The sequence below is a fragment of the Mustela putorius genome, unplaced genomic scaffold (genome assembly GCF_011764305.1).
Source record: "Mustela putorius furo isolate JIRA1106 unplaced genomic scaffold, ASM1176430v1.1 tig00003858_pilon_pilon_pilon, whole genome shotgun sequence".
In the NCBI taxonomy this organism is placed as follows: domain Eukaryota; kingdom Metazoa; phylum Chordata; class Mammalia; order Carnivora; family Mustelidae; genus Mustela; species Mustela putorius.
Window position 1 is genome coordinate 48,096,114 of NW_025422010.1, and position 25,618 is coordinate 48,121,731.

A 25,618-nucleotide genomic window follows, 5' to 3' on the forward strand; every position below is an offset into this window, starting at 1 on the left:
GCCAGCTCTGGGGACGCTGTATCCAAACAGGGTCAAGGAATTGTGGGATCAGTGGTTAGACACAGAGAAAAGCAGCAGCAGAACATCCTTCTCACTGCCGAAAGAGCTATTCTACATTCTTTTGTCCAGAAAAAAAAAATGGATAATTTTTTTGACACTCCCCATACTATGACGTTCTTTGTTTCAAAACATCAATGACTTTCTTTAGTCAACTGTGGATGGGTATTTCTTTTGATCTGTGTTTTTCCAGTAGCGGTCAGAACAGAAATGATCTCTCTATTCTTACCTTCCTGGTTAATCCTACCTACTTAGAAAAAATGTTCAGGATTAAGAATAGGTAGGACTAAACCTTCACAAGACACAACCCATGATCCTGACTTCACTATTGCTCTGTACTAACCTGAGTTTACCAGCCTTGATAATTAGGAAAGAACCATCAAGAGCGTCAAATCACACCCAACAATCAATGCTCTCTGGCAGGTTAGTCTCTGTGCTGAGGCCATCACCATTTGCCTGGTGCTAGGAAACCCACTCCCTGCATTGCCCTCGAGGGCTACCTCAGGAGTTCCCACACTGAAGGGTGATCCAGTTAACCTAGTACTTGCTAGGGCCGGTAAAAGATGGTGAGGTTCACAGAGTAACAACCACCTACCAACTCTCTTTTTTTTTAAGAATCTTTTTTTTATTCATTTGAGACAGAGAGATACAGAGAGAGTGAGAGAGAGAGCAGGAACAGGGGAGAGGCAGAGGGAGAAGTAGACTCCCCTCTGAGCCACGAGCCTGATGCAGAACTCGATCCCAGGACCCTGAGATCATGACCTGAGCCGAAGGCAGATGCTTAACCATCTGAGCCACCCAGGCATTCCCACCTGTCATCTCTTATTAGATATTTCACGTTGGTGGTTTTATATTACTTAATTTCAGATAACTGAATTAGAATGAAAATACCATTGTTCTGGGGCGCCTGGATGGCTCAGTGGGCTAAGCCTCTGCCTTCACCTCAGGTCATGATCTCAGGGTCCTGGGATGGAGCCCCACATCGGGCTCTCTGATCAGCAGGGAGCCTACCTCTCCCTCTCTCTGCCTGCTTCTCTACTTGTGATCTCTCTGTGTCAAATAAATAAATAAAACCTTTTTTTAAAAAAAAGGAAAATACCATTGTCCCTCTTACTGAGAAACATAAATAATAGCGCTAAAACAGACTCATCACTCAAATGAACTTATTTCTAGACACGCTGTGAGGCTGGTGGAGGCCTCGTCAGACCTACCTGCTCCCACAGCTTCTCTTCTGCTTCTGCTGAAAGCCCCATTCCAGGCGGGCAGAAGAGTTCCAGGCTCTCACACCAGCAGGTGGAGAATAGAAGAACCCAGAGCACGGATCTAACTGTTCCTGTAGACACTTCCCTGGACCTACCCCCGGGGTCCAAAAAGAATCCATGCAAAGATAGACTAATAACCCGTGGAACCTCTCTGGAGGTAAAAATAGTAAAAATAACTGTCCTATTATTATATTATATTATATTATATTATATTAAGGTCAGGTCAAAATCCTCTGGGGAAAACCAGAGTGAGAGGAATACAGTCTTCCCTGCAGGCAAGTCTGGCTCTCTCTGCTCCGGCTGCGAGCTGGAGTCTTCCCAGAACGGCCTCGCCCACCATATGAAGCCCTCCTCTGAGTTCCTAGAGCAGATGTGTGCACCGTCCTTCCCTGCTTCGTAGACCTGTCTAGAACCACTCTGTGGAACTACTGCTCACCTCTTCCGCTGGTATTTAATGTTCACATGTATCCATGATTTCTACTCCTGGTAGGAACGTAGGACATGTGAGGTTAGGACCTTGGTTCCTGTGTTTCTGGTTCACCCACAGAACCTATTACAGAATAAGCAGGTATACAATAGCTGCTGCTTGATTAGAAAAAATAGTGTTGGAAAATCGCAGAGTCAAGAGTAACTTCATACAGCACGTGGTGTGCCACACAAATGGAGATCAGTATACTTCAACATGAGACCCCACACAAAGCATAAATCAAAGCACAGTATAACCCATTTTTACTTTTTCAAAAAGTCAGTAAGAATGCTCTTGGGGCCTCAAGAACTCAGGAAAGTCAGTAGAGGAACCCAATGAAGTGCTCATGGACTATATCATCAAAAACATTTACTTGGTGAGCATTTCTGGACGCGGCATTGTGTTTCTCAAGGACACACGGTCCAGGATCTGCTCCCCCTTCTCAGCAATCAGACAGTAAGAGTTCCACATCTGGATTCCTGCGGAAATGAGGCCTGTGTTAGAAACACAGAAGGAGAAAACAAGGTTAATTTTTTTGGACTTTATCTGCTATTTATTTCCAGGATGAGCTTATTAGTATTCACTAGAAAGGAAACTCTTAAATAATAATAGGGACCAATGTGGCAGCTTTTCAATGGATTTCTAGTTCAGAAAGGCAGCGTCCTTTTTAGAAGACTTCTGACTTGATCTTCACTTAGACCCCACTGACATCCATCATTTTGGTTACCTGCACAACATACCTAATTTTGGCCAGTGCATCAGTGACCGTGCAGTAAATGTTCCACCTGCTCGAATGACGTCAGCTCCTTTCTTCCAACAGCCCCACTCCGTGGTAGACACTGAGGACCTGCAGCCTATACCCTCAGCTCCACTGCCTCCCCCCTGTGTAAAACTGCATAATGTAATGCAGTGGAAGAGTCCAGGCTTTTGCACTGGACAGTGCTGGGTTTAAATTCTAGGTTCTTCCTTTGCTAGCTGCGATTACAAAGGTAAGTCAGGTAACTTTGAAGACCCAGCTTTGAAATGGAAATCATAATAAGATCTCATTGGTTTGTTTGTTTGTTGTTTTTTGGGGGGGGTTGTTTGTTTGTTTTTTGAAGGTCCAACAGGTGTTCTGTAAATGTTATTTCTCTTTGGCCATCCTCGCCAGGCCCCTCGCCCCTGGGAGCTCGACCCCTTGTCCTATAGCCTATACCACTAGAAGGATTCCTGCCCTGATTCACTAACCACAGGAACCAAGATCAATTCATTCTCCTGCCTCCAAATGCCACCCCAGCCCGCGTTACCTGCTGGCTTTCTCTAGCCACCAGACTGGACCGGTTTCAATGGACACAAGCCCAGATGAGCTCAAAATCACCATGTTACATTGAGGAAGGACTGTCATTTGGAGTCCTAGCCAACACCACCTTATCCAACCCACATCCAACCTCAGTTCCTCTGCCTCTGGACCATGGGCCATGCCGAAACTCCAGAACAGCTTCCTGGGGAGTCTTCAGTGGGAGATCCATTTCAAGGTTAGCGAAATAAAATAGGGATCTCATTTCCATCACATGACTTAAAGTCTAAAAGTCCTTTATTATATTCTTTTGGTGTGTTAAAAAGCCCCAGATAAAGATATAAATATTATATAAAGAGAGGAAATAGTTACATAAGAAGCCATCCAAGTTCTGTCTAATTAAGAGAGCCTATAAACACCCACGGTTAAGTGTAGAGAGTCAGGAGGCAAAACACGCAGGTTGGAAAACGGAATCCGTTGTGTCCTTTGGGACAATCTGCTGATTCCCTCTATGCCTCAGTTTCCTCATCTGTAAAATGAGGATAATAATAGCACCTACCTCATGATGACATTGTGAGTATTAAATAAATTAATGCACTTAAAACCCTTGGCACCATGCTCGCCACAGGGTAAGTGACTGTGTCAGCTGATGCTCCCAACTGCAGAGGCTGTTTTCACTTAACAGACACCATCAGATTGAGAGAGAATTTATACCAATCCCCAACTGTATGAACTGTTCTCAGGGGCAGAGCACTGCTATGAGTTCAGTTGTGTCCTCCTATGAATTCAGAGGTCTGAGCCCTAACCCAGTACCTTAGAATGTGTCCTCCTTGAAAATGTGGATCCAGTCAGTTAAGATGAAGTCCTACTGAAGTAGGGTGGGGTCCCCATCCAGCAGGACTGGTGTTGTTATAAAAGGGGCATATTTGGACCCAGACCCATACAAAGGGGGAGGACATGATGTGAAGATGAATGTAGAGATCATGGCAAGGCTCATAAAAACCCAAGAACATCCAGGATTGCCCACAAACCACAGGAGCGAGGAAAGGGGCACGGACAGTCCTCAGAAAGCCCCAGCCTGACCAGCAGATACCTTGATCTGAGACTCCTAGCCTCTAGAACCCAGAGACAATAAATTTCTGTTGTTTAAGTCGCCAAGTTTGAGCTACTGTCTTACAGCCACCCTAGAAAACCAATACAGATGTAGATCCCAATGTCCATTGCGGGTGAGGTCCGCCAAGGGAGAGCTGCTTGATGGGCACCTCGGGACAAGTGTGTTGGGTTAGCTGGGGAGGGCTGTCCAAGGCACAGTCCCTGTCTGTGCTCCAGGACCGACACTGTCACCAAGGAGGCATGTGCGCGTGCACACACGCGTGCGCGCACACTGTATAATCAATGTCCAATGAACGACAGGACAATTGGTGTTTCAAGAGTTCAGAACTAGGTAGTCAGGAAAGGCTCTATTTAGAAAGATCCCATATGCATTCCAGTACTGGGTAGAAAGAGTTAAATTCCTACAAATTTCCTTCAAGCCCAAAAAAAAAAAAAAAAAATCATCCTCAAGGATCCTGCATGCCTCTTTCCAGGCTGTCTCTAATTCTAGCCTCGTCTTTCTCAGCCCATCCTTTGGGGTGTATCTGTCCAACCCACAGTCGTTCGCACACACATGTGAAATTCCTCCCCTTTTGTTCCTTCAACTTTCCTTGCAAAAGATGCTTCACAGCCACAATCCCATTAGCTTTACAAATGCTGTTTGGAAACCCAAGCACAGCCGCTGCTTTCTCAGGTGGTTGGGAATTTGGTACCCCAAGTCAATTTTTTTAATCTCAATTTCAGGGTCACGCTGCTCAGATATACAGAGTGGGGAGAGAGAGCGGGGTGGAAAAAAATCTTTCCCCGACAGGACTGTGCACCTTTTCCTGGAAGGCACCAATGCCACAACAAACAAACATATAAATAACAAATACACTTTTACTAAAATGATAAGTCTCACTTCAGTAAGCAACACATTATGCACCATACTGGTGTAATAAGCGCACATCCCCTTGAATCATTCCCACTAATACAATGTATTCAGCGCTCATATGATTACACTTTTACAGCCTGTTAGCAAAAACACATACAATTGCAAAGTGCTGCTAATGCAATGTGACAGAATACTGTTATTACAAGAAGAAGTTGTCAGCACGGAGCAATTGATTTTCCTTCATCTCTTTCCTGCTTCTGCCCGTCCCTCCCCACCTCTCCTGGAGATGTTTATTATGTTCTCTGGGTGCAGTCTTTTCTCTGAATCAATTCCGATATAATACAGGGAAGGAAGACGACAATGGGAAAAATTAACACTAATTTAGGTGTTTCTATGGGGGAAAAAACTTTCTTTGAGGACATTTTCTTCCCAAAGTTTTTACTGACGCTTCAACAACCATGGCTCCCTTCCCCCAGCACAACGTTCTGGTCCTTTTGTTCTTTTATGCCATGCCTATGTATTTTCCCCTTCTGTTTTCTCTCCTCCTTTTCATAAAATAAAATAGAGGTGGCTTTAGAGCATGTGCACTCCTATGTTCTAACTGATTCACTTTCATGCATTTTGAACAACAATGGAAGGAAAAACAAAGAATACAAGAGGACAAGAAGAACAATTATTGGATTATTTCTTGGTTAATATTTTCTTTGTAAGTATTTACCTTCATTCACAAGGTGACAATAGATATATTAAACAATGATGACTTTCTGCAGATGAAAAGAATTTTATGTCTCCCACAAACAATTTAATCCAGAATCAAAATTGAATAGACCTATCCAACAGAGAACATCAAGTTTAGTGCAGTTATTTTATAGGTGAGAAAATCCAAACTCCAAGAGTTAAGGAATTAATCCAGATTCTCAGTACCTAGTTAGTGTTAGAGCTGAATCTAGAAGTTATCTTTTTGTGCTGCACTACTATACTGTGCCTTTAAATGTAACACACATACATCAATATATGTGTTACTGAATTGCCAGATGGCCCCTAACACCTCCATTTTTCTGTGTCTTGATTATGATGGAAGAGAAAAGTTCCACTTGTCAATGTAGGTGTGAGGGAGAATAGACAAGTTCATGAAAATTGCTTGATGGTCTTCTGAAAGAGCAAGTTTCCAGAGGAAACATTAAAATATCCTGATATACAGATTCCATCTTAGGAGGTTGTATCTCCCTAGGGTACAAAAAAGTGTTATTTCTTCCCTACCCTATTTAAAACATAATTCCCACGTCTTCCTCTTCCCACCCAACCTCATTAAGTGGATGCACCCTTTATTGCCTCCTAACATAAATGCTGATGCCTCCTCTTTTGCTCAGCAGGATCTTAGTATAATATACCTTTGAATAACCAAGAGCCACATGGACCATGGGTTACATCAAGGTCCCCAAGCATTATCGCACATTAATATTAAAGTTAAAAACCTCAGCTAGTTGGGTTTTGACTCACTGGGGCAGGTGAGTCCATTATTCTGGTTAGACTTCCCATTTTTAAAAATTGGTGGCAAAGGATCTTTTGTCTTGGAGATAATTTAAGGGATTCCCATGTGTGACTAGAGAGTAGTGGGAGCAGGTACTGTTATTTGATTTGGGTTTTAGCTTATGATGCCAACTAGCAAACATTCATGGGTTAAAAGCATTTAGTGGAGACCCAAAATTATCTGTAATGAGTAAGGGCTTGTAAAAAAGTCTCTACTTGAGAAGAGCTACTCTCTATCATGGCTTCACAGGCTCAAGGTATGCATACCAAGAAACAAATACAGAAAGAAAGCAGGGCTTACCCCATATAATCCACTGTAGCAATCTTCTAGAAGCACTGGTGTCCTGTAATAGCAGTGACCTCAGGAAACTTTATAGGGTTCAGAGGGACTCAGTTTGCAGTGTACCCGCCTACCTCCTCTTTACTGCTCTCGCTCCTCCAATTAACATCACTTCCTGGTGCCTCATCCTAAAAACCCCATTCAACAGTGCTCCTTGCTTTCCTCTTTCCACATCACAACTGCCGTGTCCTTTCTTAAACATCCACAAATCTACTACTTCGTTTTCAGCCATTAGGTAGGAACTACCTAAGGTAAGTCACTACCCCTCTCTGATTGCTTTTTTTCTTTAAGTTCTTTTTGCAAAAATCTTTAAACACTGATGCCTCAAACAATGAAAACGACATGTGTCCAGTGTAGGAGTGCCTTGACCCTCCCAGAGAGCCCACTTTCCATCCAGCTACTCTGCATTCCAACTCTGCAGTCAGTAAAGAAAAGACACGAGAGATTTTCTTTGTCCGTCTTCCAGTTCCGCTCAACTCATTGTACTCACCAATCGTCTAAACAGGAAAGGTACTGAGTGCTCTGAGAAAAGACAGACAAAGAGTGGCAGACAGTCCGGGCCTCCAGGAATTTTTAAGTCTTAGAAGGACAAATTCGTTAAGGGCCAAGGGGTATAGGAGAACCACCAGAAAATGTTTCCAGAGCTAGGATGGAAGAAGTTGATGCCTAATCAAGCACCAGGCAAGGCAATGTCAAACAAGATCGTCAACCTCGGCCGCTGGGGGAGGCTATCACATGTGGAGCTCCGGGGCTGGGGTACAGGCAGGAAGCACAACCAGTATTAAAAACCAAGCTGACTTCCAGTAGAAGCTGGTTATGCTGAGGGTGGTTACGACATCGCTGATGGAAACTGTCATCTCCTGCTGTTAGCACGAGGTCTGCAGGCCAGCTGAAGTGTTGGGAAGGGTCCCCTGCATATGTTTGCTTGTATCCCCACGTGTTCATTCCTTGAGCACCTTAACCAACGCTGATCTTCCTCAGAACAGTAAATAAAATGGCAAATGAAACGTGAGGCGATACTGAGAGGCAAAGGCAAAGTTGCTGGTTTGACTACAGGTCTTTTCATAGGCAGAGAGACTGTAACATGACAATAATGACATATAAATGACCCATGTAAAAAAAAGATAAAAATCAGGCCATTACTGAAGTATCAGCTCTTCATGAAATAACCAGTAATGACCTTTGATAAAGAAATCACACTGTGATTTTGCAGACAGAACAATTTTTCACTAGGGTAGTTGGGAGAAAGACAGTAGAGGTTTCTTTTCTTTCTCTTCTTTTCTTTTTTTTTTTTTTTAGATTTTATTTATTTATTTGACAGACAGAGATCATAAGTAGGCAGAGAGGCAGGCAGAGAGAGAGAGGAGGAAGCAGGCTCCCCATTGAGCAGACATCCCAATGTGGGGCTCGATTTCAGCACCCTGAGATCATGACCTGAGCCGAAGGCAGAGGCTTTAACCTGCTGAGCCACCCAGGTACACCAGGAGAGGTTTCTAAATGCAGGAAAAACCTAAGCTGGGGTAAAAAACACTGCTTATTTATAGATACAAGGCTGAGTGAGTATATGTTGTTCAGTTGCTGAGAATAAGGGAGGCCAGTTAAATGATGCTGCTCTTGGATAATGTGACCGGTCATCACTAGCGCCCTGCCAACATTTCCAGGGGTCACTGGAGCGGCCTGGCACATTCTGACAGCTTGTCCTAAAGGTTTTCCAGCCATTCTGTCTTACAGGCCAGAAGTACAGAGGGTTAACACCCCAGGACCAACCCTCAAGCAAGCTGGTAGAAGATAATCCAGATTCATCCCACCGCAGTTGTCCAACCCTGCTCTGTGTGCTACCATCGGCCAGAGTCCCCAGCAGGCTTGAGCCTGAGCTGGCCACAGATGTGACCACTCCATTAATGTACCTTTTATTGCGTTTCCTCACTCTGCCTCAAGTAGAGGCTCTGTATGGTCTTCCTGGGATCACTTCCCAATAGACGACTTGTACCCAAATTGCTGTCTCAGGAGCTGCTTGGGGGGAACCAAAGCAAGACATATCACTCTTTCACATGTAAATGTGCCAACGAATAAATATTTATTGAGTACCTGCTACCTCGTGACACAGTACTAGATTTAAACAAGCAGGTTTGAGTCCCCGGTCTCAAGGAACTCACAATCTAGGTGCCAAGTAAAACATGGATTTGTCAAATATTAAATAACAAACCAGGCCGTGAGTGATGAGTACCACATATGCCATCTAAGGAAAATCGGATAATGTGTGGCTCTGGGGAGATGGGGTGAGAAGGGAAGACCAATCCCATTGGAAGAACACAAACGCAGGTGTATGTGGCCTCTAGCAAGAGATTCTTCAGTAAGAGACCAACCAAAATGTGATTAACCCAGTATTTCCCAAACCTCTCTGATCCTGGAAACTTTTCTTTACATACTATCTTGTGAGACGCGGTTTCAACAGGACACCGTTCGCGCAGTGCTGTCAAGTTTCAGCTTTGAGCGTTAGAATCTGATGCCTCAATCATTTTAGCCCAGGGCTTCTCCACTGCCAGTTCCATTACAGATAGAAAGTAACTCATTACCTTAAGTCAGTTTGGTAAAATGAACAGACTGAACAGTCTTCCAAGATACTTGAGTTTTTCTACATGACGTCACGGGGGATGTATGGCAATATCCATCTAATATCTACAGTACCACTCAAATCCCTGGGAACAATATGAAAAAACTGACAGATAATGACTCTTTTCTTCAGAACTCCCAACTGCCTTGGAGAGAAAACAAGTAGTTTGTTCTCTATAAGAATATATATATATTGTGCTTATATATATATAAGCACCTGGGTGGCTTAGTGGGTTAAAGCCTCTGCCTTCGGTTCAGGTCATGATCCCAGGGTCCTGGGATCGAGCCCCGCATTGGGCTCTCTGCTCAGCAGGGAACCTGCTTCCCTTCCTCTCTCTGCCTGCCTCTCTGCCTACTTGTGATCTCTGTCTGTCAAATAAATTTTTTAAAAAAATTTAAAAAAGAGAATATATATAATGTGTACACACACACACACTCATATACATATATACATATATATATTTTTTTTTTCAATCTATATCAGACAAAACACAACTTTGCTGCTTGAGATCAAATCCCAGAGAACTTTGGGTGAATCACTTCACTTCTCTGCACCTCTATTCCTCATCTCTCAAATATATGTACTTCATAGGGCTACTGTGATGATACAATGAAACAATACATTTAAAGAGCTTGCCATTGCTCCTGGCCCATAGCAAAAGCTCAACAAGTGGTAGCTCTGATTCGAGCAGCAGATTCGTATTAGGACGATTCTCATACTTGGTTGACCTTCAGCTTGAATGGGTTTCACTCCCCTGAAACCAAAACTGTTTCCACTCAAACATACGCATAACTTGGCTAACTCACAGTGTCCAAACAGTGCTCATATGAGCCAGACACAACACAGATGAGGTCTTAAAAAGAGGTCTTGAATTCTTCTCGAGGGAATTTTCCCCCACGGATAGAACGGTGGGAAATCTGGATTAAAAAGTGAAACTCACTCTCCTGATATTGTCTAGTAGAGAATTAGTTGCAGAAAACAAGATCAATTTGTTTATAAACTTTTTTGGAGTTTTATGAAGTGTTCTTTTTAATCACTTTTCTCCCTTGCCTTCTTTTTTTTTTATTTTTTATTAACGTAGAATGTATTATTAGCCCCAGGGATACAGGTCTGTGAATCGCCAGGTCGACACACTTCACAGCACTCACCCTTGCCTTCTTGCCTTGACGAATACATCTACTCTGAGGACTTGTGAGTCTGCTTTCTTCCTGGACTGGGTTTGGTAGGAAAATCTTGTGCACCTAGAGGTAACATCACAACATCACGGAGGGCTTACGTGAGTGAGACTGGACCTTCATGGAATATTCTTCTCCTCCCCTTTCTCCTCGTTTGTCCTCTTCTTTCCTTCCCCTTCTCCTCAGTCCCCCTGACTATCTCTCCCCCTCCTCCCCCTCGTCTCTCTGACTCTCTCCTTCCCACTGCCCCGCCCTCCCCAATGCTCTGAGCATCTTGTTCTGTCTTTCTCTCTACATATATAATATTCTCTTCTGTCCATCTCCATGTCGGGCTCTGGCTCTCTCCCTCGCTCTCTCTCTCAGTGTGTCTCTGTCTTCTCTGGGTGTTTCTATTTCTCTCTCTGCCCCCTCTTTGTCACTGGCACTTTCTCTCTCCCTTCTCTGTCTCTCACTGACTCTTTCTTACGTCTCTCTGTCTTTTTCCATGTTTCTTTTTCCTTTCCTCATTGACTTTCTTTGTCTCTGCTTCTCCGGCTCCCTAGCATGAACCCCACTGGAACCAGGCTTTGTATCTTGTATTGTTCTTTAAGAGAAAATTTCCTGATGTAAATGGAATGTACAACATTTACTATTGCTGACAGCGTAATGAGTGACACAGTACCAGCAGACTTCACCAAATGTGTTGGAGGGGGGAGAAAACGACCCTCTCAAATCACTGCAAACACTGAAGCAGATGAACAAAGGAAATTAAACCAGTTGCATCCAACAGACTTTGAAACACACCCACAAACCTTCCCTGCCTCCTCCTCCATCAGCAGATCTTCACACTTTTGCTAATACCAGCTGGTTCATACACTCCAGAAGTATCACCCTCGCCAGTTACTGAAAGTGAGACTTCAAATATGGGTTAAACCCACTCTGGTCATTAGCCAGTCTTCTGTCCAATTTTTCCCCTGGATTTTCTTCACCTGGAAACCCTGCACATTTCATACATACCCTAGGAAAAAGATTGCAGCTACTGGGACAAGGAGACAAAGGCGAAACTTGACAAATGCAGGTCAGAAACTCCATTTTTTCCTGTTTTAAAAGCAAGAAAAGAAATCAGAAGGACATTATTAGTCTCAATTCAGTGGTGGCGAGTAAACATGTGCTCCACAGACATAGAGAAATCTCTGATATTTGTGTGAGATCTTTTGGCAAAGATGTCAAAGAATGTGAGGTTAACCAGATGACGCTCACAATCTATGCTGAGAGTTGACGTCCGTCTGATCTTTACTCAACAGCAAGCTGGGCAGCTAGAGGAACTGAAACACAGCTATGTCTTGCCCCTCCATCTTAGAGAAGCTGGAATCATCACCTCGGACATACCTGGGCAAAATCCAGGAGGTGACAGTTGCTGGAGCCACCTTCTTCATTGTCCTCGGAACCTCAGGACAATCTCTCTCTCTCTCTCTCTCTCACACACACACACACGCACACACACACACACACACACACAGCACACACACAGCACTCCATGGCTGCCCAGATCCTGTTCCTCTTGCCGACCCACCACCAGCTCCAGCTGCTGGCCTCCATCCAAATAATATCCCTATGCACGCTTAACATTTCCTTGGGTTCCCACCAGCTCTCCTTTTTGATGATGGATATTTATTGTTGTGATTTCATTTCTTCAGGATCCTATTCTCTCTCCTCTAAGAGGCAGCCTACTCGATCTAGACTAAACCGATCCATTAAACCAATCCATAGAATGGGTTTCATGGGCTAATATGTTTCTACTCTAAAAAGGTATTTTTTTCAATGCAATAATGAAAATCTAAGAGGACTCTAGTAGTAAGCATTTTAGGCCTTATGGTTGGCTGAGAATAAAACCTTTTGAGGGCATAGTAGATTCCTGTGCCCTTTGGAAAGACTAGTTTTGGATAAGCCTCAAGATTCTATGCCCTTCCTGTTGAGTTTCTCTACTTCATCACACATTGATCAAGATAGAATGTCTCTGAATGTGTGCTCCTGGATGCCAGTCTATCAGAGTCACAAATCTTTATGCACCAGAACTTCCCCATGAGGATGTTCCCTATACAACAGAATATGATTTAAAGCAGGCACATAGTAGTATCAATTTAGGAGATTCAAATGCTCCAGCGGTTTTGTGTGAAACTGGTCTTACTCACAAAGCACCCCAGGGCTTAAGAACTTAGACCGTGTCCTATAGGATCCTAGAAATTTTTATTTTATACTTTGTAGACTACAGCTTTAATGTTTTGGACCTGAGGCTATTTGTAACCTCTGGAAAAAAGGAAGTTTAAAACAGAACAAAGTTAAGATAGATGAGCAAGGAGGTAAATTTATTAGTTAAGGTATGTTTTTAAAAAGGAGAAAGTATTAGGCTAATACACAGAAATGCTCATTTAATCTAAGCCTCTAGAATAGAAATTATTGATTCAAATACAGTCCCTTGACTGCCCACTATGTGCCAAGTATTGTGCTGAGTAAAGGACTCCAACAGGGAACGATGCAGACATGGTGATTTCTAATCTCATAGAGATTATTATTGTCTGGCTGGAGAGGCAGACAACCGAGCAAATATAAAAAACATGGTAAATCTAATAATAGAAGTACAAAAACTTACTGAAATCTATACAATGACACAGCTGGGACACCCAACCAAATTCAAAAGATGGGAGTGGGAAGGAAAAGGATGGTGGGAAACGTCAAAGAAGACCTTCAAGAATCTTCTAAGACCTAAAAACATCGGGGCGCCTGGGTGGCTCAGTGGGTTAAGCCTCTGCCTTCGGCTCAGGTCATGGTCTCAGGGTCTTGGGATGGAGCCCCACATCAGGTTCTCTGCTCAGCGGGAAGCCTGCTTCCCTTTTTCTCTCTCTGCCTGCCTCTCTGCCTACTTGTGATCTCTCTCTGCCAAATAAATAAATAAAATCTTTAAGAAAAAAAAAAAGAACTAAAAACATCAGTAAGTGTTAATGTCTAGATCGCAAGTTGGGTATAATCAAGAGAGGATGAAAAAAACAAGATAGTCAGAGAGAAAAGTGTCACATTAGTTCGTTAACAGTTTTGTTCTGATCCTAAGGGCCACAAGGAGCCACTGAAAACTTTTGAGCAAGCTGCTGATGTAATCAGATGTGACTATGAGCAGAAGCAGAGCAAAAGAGACATCTGCATTTTGCAAATACACCTATTAACATACATGGAGTCCTCAAAGTTGTTAACATTTTCTCAAGAAATGTCTGGAAGGCATCAGATGCAAAAGAGCATGATCAAAGGTCATCTTGCTAGACTGCTCTGCAAAACCAGATTCTCTGTTGCAGTTGCGGGGTTTTTGGCACCATCTGCCTTTTGTCTTGGCAAAGAGCATGATTTCGAAGCATAGAGGCTTGTCTAGATTTGAGAAGATCAGATTGGTCAAGCTTAAAATATTCATTGTCCTGTATAACAGAAGCTACCAATCAGACCTATCTTTTTCCATCAAAGATTCAGTCAGCAAGACTTACAGCCACTTAGCCCCTGGAAATGGAGCCACAAGGTAGCAGATTACGGAGTTCTAACACAGTTCTTAGTGATCCCATAGTTGGATGGAGTGCAATATTGACAGAGGGCCCTCATATGACCACGGAACATGGGTTCTGAGGGAAGGACTCACAGACTTTCTAAGGGTCCTTGGTAAAGTCATAGTAAGGGAAATGTGTGGCAAATAAGGCTTATCTCTCTCTCTCTGTCAGTGCCACCCTCTTCTGAACTAGGTCTGTTAACTTCATCTGATACAACCTGTTTCAGAAAAGTGAAGGCCCAGGGTCAGAACACGTCTGTGCTTCCTGACCCCAGGGTCTTCCGCATAACTGACATGGAGTACATGGCAACATTTGATAGAGCCATTGTTAATTGACTCTGTTTTCATTGTTTGTTTGATTTTATAACTAAACTAGTCTCCAAGGAGTAAACTTTCTAGTCCACCATATGTACTATACAGTTAATTATAACACACTCCCTCTCTTACCCATGGACCCTGAACATAAGGATGTTTCTAGTCTACATATGGTGAACAATACTGTTCATGCATTCTACCCTCAACGCATTTCCTAGAGCCCTCACACAGTGGACATTAATGACTTCTTTGGGCCCCTTCTGGTTTCACCAGATGAACAAAAATGAAAATAAGCAGCTGTCATACTTTAACTTTAAAAAAAAAAAAAAAAGAAGGAAAGAAATTCATCAAGCTTAAGCCAGTTTGGAGAAGTATTTGGCTTAGACAGAAGGAATCGGCTGTACCATTGATGGCAAAAAGCTCACTTACGAATGCACCACTTCCTGACATTCAATTTGCACAATTTGTCTCTTATTATCTGGCAACTCTCAGAAGATTTTGGAAGCAGGAAAAGAGAAGGCAGAAACATAACAAGCAGTAAAAATAAGAAGGGAGAATGCGGGAGCACCAAGTTGAGCGTCAGATAACCGACTCCCAGACCATGTCTCCAGGCCCATCGATAACTGTTGACCAACAACTCCAACCAGATAATTGCCGTAAAAGGGAACCAAATGGAAGGTTAGCCAACACACAGTAATAAAACAAAAGCCACTTTGGGCTAGTTACCCGGCACTTTAGACACTGGAGAACTCATTCAAATCTAAACTTAGATGTGATATATCTGAGAATATTACCATACACCTAGACAGGGAAAATTGCATATTTTCCATCATACAAAAAATATCAAAATGTTTTATCTGTGCTTCTGCAATTCAAAAATGACTGAAGCTGTGAACTTCAAATTTGGCAAGATCGTAGTCCTCATTAAGGAAGGGAATGAAAGCCAATTCTGAAGAAAAATGGTTTCCTATTTTTGAGTGTAGAAGGTTGAAACAATGAGTGTTGAACCTAAGATGAAGAACATTCTCTCTGCCGTTTTAACTTCCATTTGGATAAAGATTATTAACCAGAGAATAAAACTAGACATGTCTCTTTTTTTTTTACTTATAAAAAAAAAAATCTTTCCTGATGCCTTTATTTCTACCTTTCTCAGTCGAGTTCTGTGTGTTTACATGAAGCTAAAATGTAAAATGAAAACACTTCAAAGGCAGATAATTCATAAACCTCTTGTATTTTGGCCCACGTAGGCCTGGGGTCTTCTAGCCCCACATATTTTTGGAGTTACGTGACGGGCGTACAACACACAGGAGGTGTTAGCGACTCAAAGGATATTGTTAGAGGAAGTGTAGCTTTGGAATTTCCTGATTTGACTGCAAAGATTTCAGTCTTAACACTGTGTCAATATTGGTTTTAAATATATACATATTTGCTTACTGGCACATACACTCAGGAATCACATCTATAAAATGCACCCACATCTGTAGTTAAACACAGCAGCTGTTTAACCGCCCGGTACAACGATTTAAAAAAAAATTGGGACCTGAATTAAGAATCCCACATCCAGGCTAAGCTGCAGTGGGAACCAGGGCCCTGTGTAAGGAACACTGCCTTGAGATCTCTCCAAGCGTTCCCCCACACAGAAGTCCTTTGCCAAAGTCACAGGATGCTTCCCAAAGTTTGGAAATCATCATGAAAGACCCTGACTTTATTCCTTACTCTAATAATTGTCTTGGAAGAAATACCTGGAAGGTGGGCTCCGGGTCGAACCGGGACAAGTTTAAGTCTGCTAAATATGCAGTCTCTGCTGAGATCCCTGCGACATCAATGAACAAAAGAAACAGAAGTGATTCGAAGGGTCTGTCCATGCGACCACAAAAGAGAAGGCCTGTCCCATGAGCCAACGTGCCAGGCGCTGGCCGAGGGGCCGGTGCACACCTCCTGTGAGCCATCCCAGCCATGGCATTTCCTTCGGCTGCGCTCCACGTGTCTGATGACCTAAGCGAGAATGATCTTGGAAATAACAGAGGAAATGCACAGCCATCTGCACTCAGAGCCATAAATCATCAGGGCACACTAAAGCAGGTAATTTTCAGGGCAAGGCTGCCCCTGCTTAGTGATTCTTTTGCTACTGACTGAGGTTTGCAGAGATCCTGACAAGGGGTGTGCAGAAGAGAGAGAGAATGTCACCTTCCTGTCACCTGTCACTGCCTGATTCTCCAGATGCGGAGATGCGACATTTTTATTACAAAATGAGTTTGCAGATTTTTGTTGCTGTTTTTCTCACCGAATTTCCTTTTCCTCTCTATGCATGTGTTTTTTTCTTTTTTTTTTTTCCTAATTTTGCTTTTTAACATATGAGTTGAATCAGTGCATCCTACCCACACCCTACAACCACGTTTTCCCTCCAACAGCTGCAGAATGAATTCCAATTACCCCAGCCTGGCACTCAAGGCCCTCTGTAATCGGATTTCATTCATTCATTATTCATTTATTCATACGTTCACTTATTCATTGTTTTCATTAAATTTGTATTTATTAAGCATCTATTATGTCTGCAGTATAAAGATAGGAGTGGAAACATAAGAATAAGATATGTTATCTGCGCCAAGGAACTTAGAGTCTAGCATGAAGCACGCAGAGTAACTATTACAGGAGGTAGCAATGGCAGAGGCACCAGGGGACAACTGAGAACAGCGTGCCTAATTTTGCCTTAAAGGAGACGTAAAGCGCGAGCTAAGGTTCAAAGCCCGGGAGTGAGATTTGCCAAAGGATATGCAAAACAGGGTGACAAGGGCTGTTACGAGTAGCAGGAATGTGAGCAAAGTCACTTGGTGTGCGAAGGAAAAGGTAGGCCGAGTGCTGGAACCCAACATAATATTTCCACATATTCTTGCTCCGATAGGCAGATCAGGGGGTGAGAGCTGAGATACAGGAAAAGAGAAAGCTTAGCAACAGTCTGTCCACAGAAGGCCAGGAGGGCTCTGCCAGGAAGTTTGGATTGTTCTTCGGTCTGGTCCACATTGAAAGATTTTAATGAAGATTCTAGATCTAGTTACTCTAGAAAGATTCTAGCTGACTTGCAGTTTTGCACAATCTCTTGAGTATGCACCGTGGCAGCAGGGACTAAGGAATGCCACTTCCCTCGTTGCCTACCTCTTCCCCAAGCTTACTCCACGCAGCTGTGCTGTGCACCAGCGAGGAACACTTCTCCAACCCAGGTGTGCAAGAAACACCAAGTCCAAGTCTCTCCAAATTCCAAGTCCCCTTTTTTCAGGAAATGCAGGAAATCCTCCCCTTTCCCAAGATTCAAAGTTCTTCCAGGGTGAGTGGCTGGAGAATCTGCCAGTTATTGATTGTATGTGCTCTATGCTTTTGTAGGAAACCCATCCTGTACCTTTATGCCCTAAAGCACCAGCCTCATTGTAGACAATGAAACCACTCCCTACTGAGCAAAATGTTACTCTTCCTTCATCAAATCTTCTTTCGCCACTGAAGAAATGCTTTGCACCTAATAGTTTTACAAGTCTTTTTGGCCAGGACTTCGGGTAGATCACCCAGAGATCTCATTACCTTTCAAATTCTGGGTCAAGTCTGTACAAGGTAGGGCTCCGGACTGTCCATCAAGTTCCCAGGTAATTACGAAGCCGCTTGTCCACAGACCACGCTTGGAGTAGCAGGGATCTGCATGTTCATTATATCCTACTTCTCCTGAGACATGTCTTCTATTATTAATCTATTATTTGGGATTTTTGGAAAAAAAAAAAAATGATTCAGTTATTCACATAACTCAAGAATGTTAGAGCTCTGAAAGCCAAGAATATGCCTTCCACATTCTTGTGCCTTCCACATGAAGGTTAGCTACTCGGGAACTGATGATGCTTTATTTCAAGATTTCTGATCTTACACTTCCTGGGGCTCTTGGCCTTCTCTTGGCTGTTGGCTATCCTCAGGATTCAGCTCAGATCATGTTGAAAGAGTGTGACCTGGGTCCTGTTCCCCCATAGCTTGATCAGCGGTGCCCCCACCTCCTGCTCTGTGCCCTGCCATCACATGGAGGTAGTTTTCTTATGCCTCGAGAGCCTCCAGGGGACCACCTGACTAGCACGCAAGAAGCTACCTCCCTTGCGGCCTCTGAGGAATTAAGGAAAGGCTGTTAAGGAAAAGTGTCCCATGTCTTTTGCCCTGGACTCCTAGCCTGGGTACGAGGCTCTGCGCAACTCGGAGGCAAGCCGGGCCTCTCCTGGGATCAGAGGCAACGAGAAGCTGAGCCATGTAGCCAGAAGACGGGGCCGTCGCTCCCTTCATCCCTCAGGGTCTCTATGGTCTTTCTATCCTCTCTTCCCCATTGTGTTTCTATCCATGCACTCACTACATCCAGCTGCGGTGAACGTCTTCCATCCTCTGGTCTAACTTCTTATAACTTTTCTCTCACTACATTTTCTAGTGTGAGAATTTGGGTGTTTTTTTGTTTTTTGGTTTTTTTCCTCAGAATATTCATCTATGGCCTTTGTTTCTCTTCAAGGCCTTCCATCCTAGCTCTCCTTCCTTTTGCCTTCTGGGCTCCACTGTCCTGATGACAGCGTGGTGCCTGGTGACAGCGGACAGCCTTCCCTTCCTGAGTGGTCAAGATGGACACTGTGAGCTTGGCTTTCGAGTTTACCACTCTTGCACCAGCTCTTGGTCTATAAAATTGGATGCTAGGCTTTCGCGGCCTCCCAGATACCATTTAGCATGCCTTTGTCTCTTTCCTCATCTTAATTAGAGCCTGTTACACTCATGTGTACAGATTAAAACAAATTTTACACACATTCCCTTTATGGTTCCTGGCGATTTGCAGGTGAGCACGGAAGCGGGTATGGAAGGGGGTCACTACCTGAGGATACCACCGCCTCCGTCCGCTACCTGCACGGGCCTTGCCACAGGCGGTCTACGGAGTCTCAAGGCAGGAATCCTGACGGGCGCTGCACTGGCCGGGGCAAGAGATCCAATCAGAGCTTGCTGAGACCAAAGCGACATCAGGGAAGACCTCCCTCCCTCACCAGCCTGCGGACCGCTTTCCCCCATGCCACCAGAAAGCCAGACTCATCAGAGACTTAAAGGAGCTCTTCCCCCAGCTGCTTTCTCCCCTCCAGGACTTGCCTGTCATTAGACTGGAGGCTTTGGGCTTGGCGTGAGGGTTTCATCCAGATGTGGTGGGCTTTAGGCTCTGGAACATTCTTCCTTTGAAGTGGTAGCCTGAAACTTGCCACCGGAAGACACAGGCATGGGTGCTTTTAAGCTCATTAGAGGATAGTAGTGCATTGCCAGAATGTCCTCTTGGGCAGATTTCTGTTTTCCTTATGCATTAGGCTACGCTTTCTCATAAATAGTGAGGAAGAGCTGGCCCCTTTGGCAGGAATGACCAGGTTCTGCTAAATCGGGACACTCTGTAGGATAGCCCCGCCTATTACTGTTTCACAATCATAAACCCAAAGAAATGTGATGGAACCCAAAGGGACCCAGCTGTGGTCCACTGAGCATTTTCATCAAAACAGCGAGTTTTACTCTTCAACAACCACAGTATCCTCCAGTCAGACCGTTATGTCCAGGAGCAAGAAAGGTACCATTGCCGCGTACATGTGAACGTGTGGGCAAGAGCCAGGCTCAGCTGGGGAGTCATCCGAGACACAAGGGGGAAGGTCGGTAGACGCCGGTGGAAGGCGGGCACGAAGGAATGTACCACGCCCCCAGAGCTTGGGCACCTGCTCCTGAACTGTCACTTTGGAAAGAATTCTGACCATTCCTTCAACTTTCCGATAACTTCCCCATGCATGAAAACTGCCTCGTAACTCGAGGCCCCACTTTCGTATAAAAATTAAAATGTATTGATCCACTGCCTCCCTTACATTTCAACTCCAGGGTGATAAAAGGAAGGAGCTGTCGTTTTCTTTATATCACTTTCCTGCAAAAGGGGGAGAAAACAAACACAGGTGCTTTAAATTTTCAAGGTGCAAACTAAATTACGCGATGCCCAGGAGTGTGCAGTAGCATTTCTTTGTTTGAGCATGGAATAAAAGACAGATAATTAGGAAATTGGGAGTCTATTAATTTTCCAAATTTACTCATGCAAGAACCACTGAGCTATGGTGATATTTGCTTACCTCGTCATTATGCAAAAATATATTAGCTAATTATTTTGACTAATGCAATTAAGATATGCATATTTAGCATAAACCATACAATAGAAATGTTACAGTCAGCAATTGCTGGGTTGCGCTCATGGGTAGTAGAGAGGCAAAAGTCCCTGCTCAGTCTCCAGTGGTGAGCCACAAGATTGCTACAACTCTGCCTGCTCCGTTATTATTAGTTTGGTTGCAGTAATTAATTTACTTTACAGCATGACTAGGTGGCACAGCTAGCAGTGGTATTAATTTTTGTTATGAGACACCTGAAGATGTCAGCTTTTGAGCAGCGGCGTCTGCACCTTTAATTGCCTTAATCAGTGGAAATGCAGTATCTCTTTCAGAGATCCAATTAAGAGCACTATTGTTATTTTTCTTTTCTCTCTAACCCTTACTAATGAATACAGGAGCTACTGAAAGTTAAGGTGCCGGCTGTAGCCGAGAGAGGCACCCTCTCCTCTTAACCTGGGAAGCCCACCGAGCCCGGAGCTCCTAAATGGAAGAATGATACCTTGGCAGCATCTCCAACGGGGCTTCCGTCCTCCCACAGGCCCTCGCGGCTGAAGGCACGAACGATGCCTGGGCCCACCTTGGACCCTCTGCACCACAAGCTGCATTGTAACAAGATCCCCACGTGATGAGCTCCGGCCTGAAAGGGGGGGGGGAATGCTGCTGGAGAGAAGGGGGCCAGAGCCAGGCTTGCACCTAAAGGAAGGGGGAATGGTTGCATCGGTGGTGTCATCTAGAATGTGCTGGAAGGGCACTCGTGGACAAACCATGACCTCCAGTGCCTATCGCTTATGGAACCATTTCAGCCTATGCACCTGCTGTTGAGAGGCTAAGTTTTTTCTCGGCTCTCTTTTTACCCTGTGTCAGCTTATAGGCTGGAATACTGAAGCAGGGAAGAGGCTGGAGAGAAAAGGCAAAACAAGGAAGAAAACCTGGAAAAAGAGAGTAAAGAAGAGGATCTTTCATCTCATGGCGGTGGCACGGGGCTGGGACCCCACTGCTGTCTTCCTGGGCTGCACCATGATTTTGTCGAAGGATGTCAGCCCGGTCCTTTGAAGGGTGCTGTCTTTCATGACACGTGTCCTACAAACCCCCAGTTAGTGACAGAGCTTTTTCTCCTCTTTGGTTCTTTCTCCCTTTGTCCTCACTCAAGAAGACTTGCAGGATCATGTGACAGGCTTTATGTTACTCAGATTTCAACTTTCCAGAACTTTCCTCTCTGGCTTATCTGGACCAGCTCTCTTCCCTCTCTATTCACTCATCTTACATGGGATCTGATCCTTCTGGAAAACACCATGGAGACCTTTTGTCCCCACTCCTGGCCACAGACTGGCCCTTCATGTTATACAACAAGTGCATCCAAAATCTGGTCCCTATCATCTGTATGCCCATGTTATGTCCAGTTACTACAATTTAGTGTCTATGGAATTAAGCTCATTTATTGTCACCTTTCTAGTTTCTAAAATCATCCAGGCCAGCCTAGTTTAGTAATCAGTGAGGTGGACATTAGCAACAGTGAAAGAACTCATTTACTAGTAAAAGCGGCAAAACCAATAAGCAGAAGAGAAGCATTCAAACTTCCAGAAACAATCACTTTATACGCTCCTGTTATAGGCTGAAATACATTCTCTCCTCACAAAATCTTCATGTTGAAGTCGTAAACCCCATTACCTCAGAATGTGAGCACATCTGGACACAGGGCCTTCACAGAGGTAATCAGGGTCCAAAGAGGTCACTAGGATAGGCCCTGATCCAGTAGACTTGCACCTTTATAAGAGAAAATTTGGACACAGACACACACAGAGGTGAGATGACATGAAGACACAGGAAGGAGACGGCCATCGACAAGCCATGGAGAGAGGCCTGGAACAGAGACCTCCTTCAGAACCCTTAGAAGAAACCAATCCTGCTGATACCTTAATATTGGACATTTGGTCTGCAGAACCGTAAGACAACAAATTTCTGTGGTTTAAGCCACCCATCTCTGGTACTTCATTATGGCGGTCCAAGGAAACAAATGCCGTTCCCTAAAACAAACAAATAACCCAGAATTTTTGTTCTCATATTTATCCCCCTTACAACGTCAAACATCACAGTGTCACATGGCAGGTATCCTATAAACCCTCCCAGGGTAAATGAACAGATAAAGAAATGGCTCTCTGCATGAATGAGTGATTTAAAGAACTATATCCCCTGGCCTCAAAAATAAGACACATCTTCCCTTTTTGGGTCTAATGATTTTGTAAGAATTTGTATGATACTTGCCTTCCATCCTGAGCAGCAACAGAAGCTGACCCCTGAACAAATCCCCTGGAGGAAAAAAAAAAATGTTAGCTTTGGGGTCCCTCTTCTCAGCCACAAGGGGCTTTTTGTTTATTCTTCAAGAGTCTCCCATATCCCAAGAAGCATGAGTCAGGCGGGTGGCAAACATATTTGTTTTCACATATTAGTCATCTATTTGATAGAGTGTATAGCAAATGTATGTGATAACATAAAATATATTTTAAAATTACAAATTTGGACAGCTGTCATGACATTTGAAGGAGTACATTAAAAATGTTTCTAGATCCATTTTTAAATGCCATGCCGAGTGGCTAAATTCGTCAGCCTTTCCACATATTTTATATTTGCTTGTTTGTTTTGATTTTTCACCAAGGAGCTCACTAGGTGATTTCTGGGCAATTGGTCAAGATTAGAGAAAACTCCACTTTGTACAAAGCTACATGCAAAGGGAGTCTAAGCTCGACCTGCCCAACTCCAGCCAGTTTGAGCAAAATACACAAGAAATGATTAGGAATGAAGTGGGAGATGCAGCAAACGGATTGGCAGAACAATAAGAAACTAATACTTGGGGCCCAGGAACAGGCACTTCAAACATTTTGTACTTGGGCTGAACTTGACACCACGTCATGTGTGTCCCATCCAAGGGGAAGAGAGTTGCTCCACTCCTGTCAATTTTTGCCATCAGGGAGCACAAACCTAGAGCAAGAAAATCCAAAAATGCAAATTAAAAAAAAAAAAAAACAACTCCTCGCATTTTCAATTATAACTTTTTAAGAATGCTACCCAAGCCAAATTAAGCATGTCAAGAGGCCAGATGTGGCCTTTGGGCTGCCACTCGGCAAACTTTGCTTTATTCTATGCTCAAAAAAGCTGGAAATCAGGCTAAAGGATTTCCATACCACACGGGGTTCTCATCCACACACCTTTTCTAAGGAATTTGGCTTTGGGACCACCTTTTATATGAACCTTCATTATGTGTTTATTTTATCTATTATACTTATTTTTAATATATTCCAGAAAATGCCCATCATGCAAGAGACAAACTTTGACACAGATAACCCGATGCCTTGTAAGACTTTTTTACTGTTGGGTTTTATTGGCAATTACAAGATTTTATTTAGGGTGAATTAAAATATTAAAATTGGCTTGCTTTGTCTGAATGTCTAAGAGCTGAGAGTAGGGAGTGGAAGCCCATATGCGTGATGGTGGCGGAAGGAAGATTGCCCAGAACCCAAAATTTGCCTCGGATCACCAAGCGTCAACTGTACTGTGACAACGTTAAGTTGTCCTTTGAAATTGAGCTAATCCTTAAACTGTGTGCATATCCAAAACATTAGCTATCTGCTGTCAGGCCTTTATGTGCCACATGCTGAGTTAATTAACACAGAGACGCTTGATACTGGAACCCTCCAGAGGGGAAAACAGAAAGAGGCCCAGGCCTGAGAACAGACAGAGCCCTCAGGGGGATGGAAAACACAGGGGTCTGTTCTGTTGTTATTTCTTCCTGCACTTGTGATACAAGGTCAATGGGTTCGTCAACCCCGTTTCTGTCCCATTGTCTGTTGTAAGTCCCAGGAAGAATTCTCTATGAAAAATGAAACCCCTCTACCTTCCAAAAATTAAACATCTAGATTCTTGACACTTTTTCTATGATGGCCGAAGAGAAAAGTTCCTCAGAAAACTGGCTTGCCCCTACAGACAGCAGCGGTCTCCTTGGAGCCGTCACCACACAACGACACTTATCTCTGCTCATAGTTTCATCCTTGGAGATGAATTTGTATATAAATGCCTTTATATACAGTAACGAAAAACATGACTAAATTTTACATGTTTACACTGTGGTGAATGTCTGTACGCAGAGAGACACACGCTATCCCTTCTTTTGTAGTTTTAGGGGTGAGTTAATAGAGAAAGCCATTCTATCTTGCCTACCTCTAGAAGTAGGATGGAAATGTGTATCTCTGAGGCTCATGCCTAGAAGTCATGGCACACCTTTTGAGGGAAGGCATGTGGCAATCGATGGCAAATATTTTAGTAACACCATGAGGACCAAGGAACTTCTTCTGGACTGGCCAGTAGCGATGGAGCTGAAAAAGAAAGAAACAGGAAGGGAGATACTCTGAAAGAGAAAGAAATAAGACTTGGAACGTAAATACAATTGACCCTTGAACCACATGGGTTTGAACTGTGCAGATCCACTTCTTTATGGATTTTTCACAGTATGGTAATATAAATGTATTTACTCAATAACATTTTCTTTCCTCTAGCTTACTTTATTGTAGAAATATAGTCTATAATACACAAACATACAAAATACATGTTCATCAACAGTTTATGTTATTAGTAAGGCTTCTGGGCAACTGTGGGTTAGTAGTAGTTAAGTTTTGGGGGAGTCAGAAATTATGGGCTGATTTCCAACTGCAGGAGGGATTAGTACCCCCAACCACTGCATTGTTCAAGGGTCAACTGTATGATGTCAATACATCACTAGAGTTCCAAGCATGAATGCTGAGAACGCTGATAAAGGGAAAGAGAGGGAATTAGAGAAGCTGGTGGGGAAGAGGTGGTCTAGATTGGTGGCCGTCACCAGCTAGGGAATAAG

General features: G+C 43.6%; 2 long non-coding RNA genes across 6 annotated transcripts in view; both read right to left on the reverse strand.

The window, feature by feature from the left end:
- Nucleotides 1-1,116: 1,116 nt before the first annotated feature.
- Nucleotides 1,117-22,754, reverse strand: LOC106005144. 4 transcript variants are annotated; one of them, XR_006602139.1, is made up of 7 exons: nucleotides 22,650-22,754; nucleotides 21,236-21,373; nucleotides 19,437-20,504; nucleotides 18,134-18,296; nucleotides 11,683-11,763; nucleotides 10,660-10,752; nucleotides 8,419-8,907 (listed from the first exon to the last, which is right to left on the reverse strand). It is a non-coding gene; the product is annotated as an uncharacterized LOC106005144 (long non-coding RNA). The 4 variants fall into 4 exon arrangements; XR_006602140.1 differs by having other exon boundaries at nucleotides 19,437-19,804; nucleotides 20,449-20,504; nucleotides 21,236-22,754; XR_001178315.2 differs by lacking the exon at nucleotides 8,419-8,907 and adding an exon at nucleotides 1,117-2,279 and having other exon boundaries at nucleotides 21,236-22,754.
- Nucleotides 22,755-22,994: 240 nt separating this feature from the next.
- LOC106005145 overlaps nucleotides 22,995-25,618 on the reverse strand; it is a 36,359-nt gene continuing 33,735 nt past the window's right edge. The window contains exons 5-7 of one of the 2 annotated variants that reach the window (XR_006602142.1): nucleotides 24,949-25,103; nucleotides 23,619-23,712; nucleotides 22,995-23,043 (exon numbers count right to left, since the gene is read on the reverse strand). This is a non-coding gene — a long non-coding RNA (uncharacterized LOC106005145). Of the gene's footprint in view, nucleotides 23,044-23,581; nucleotides 23,713-24,948; nucleotides 25,104-25,618 lie in introns of both variants that reach the window. The other variant, XR_006602141.1, reaches the window with a different exon arrangement.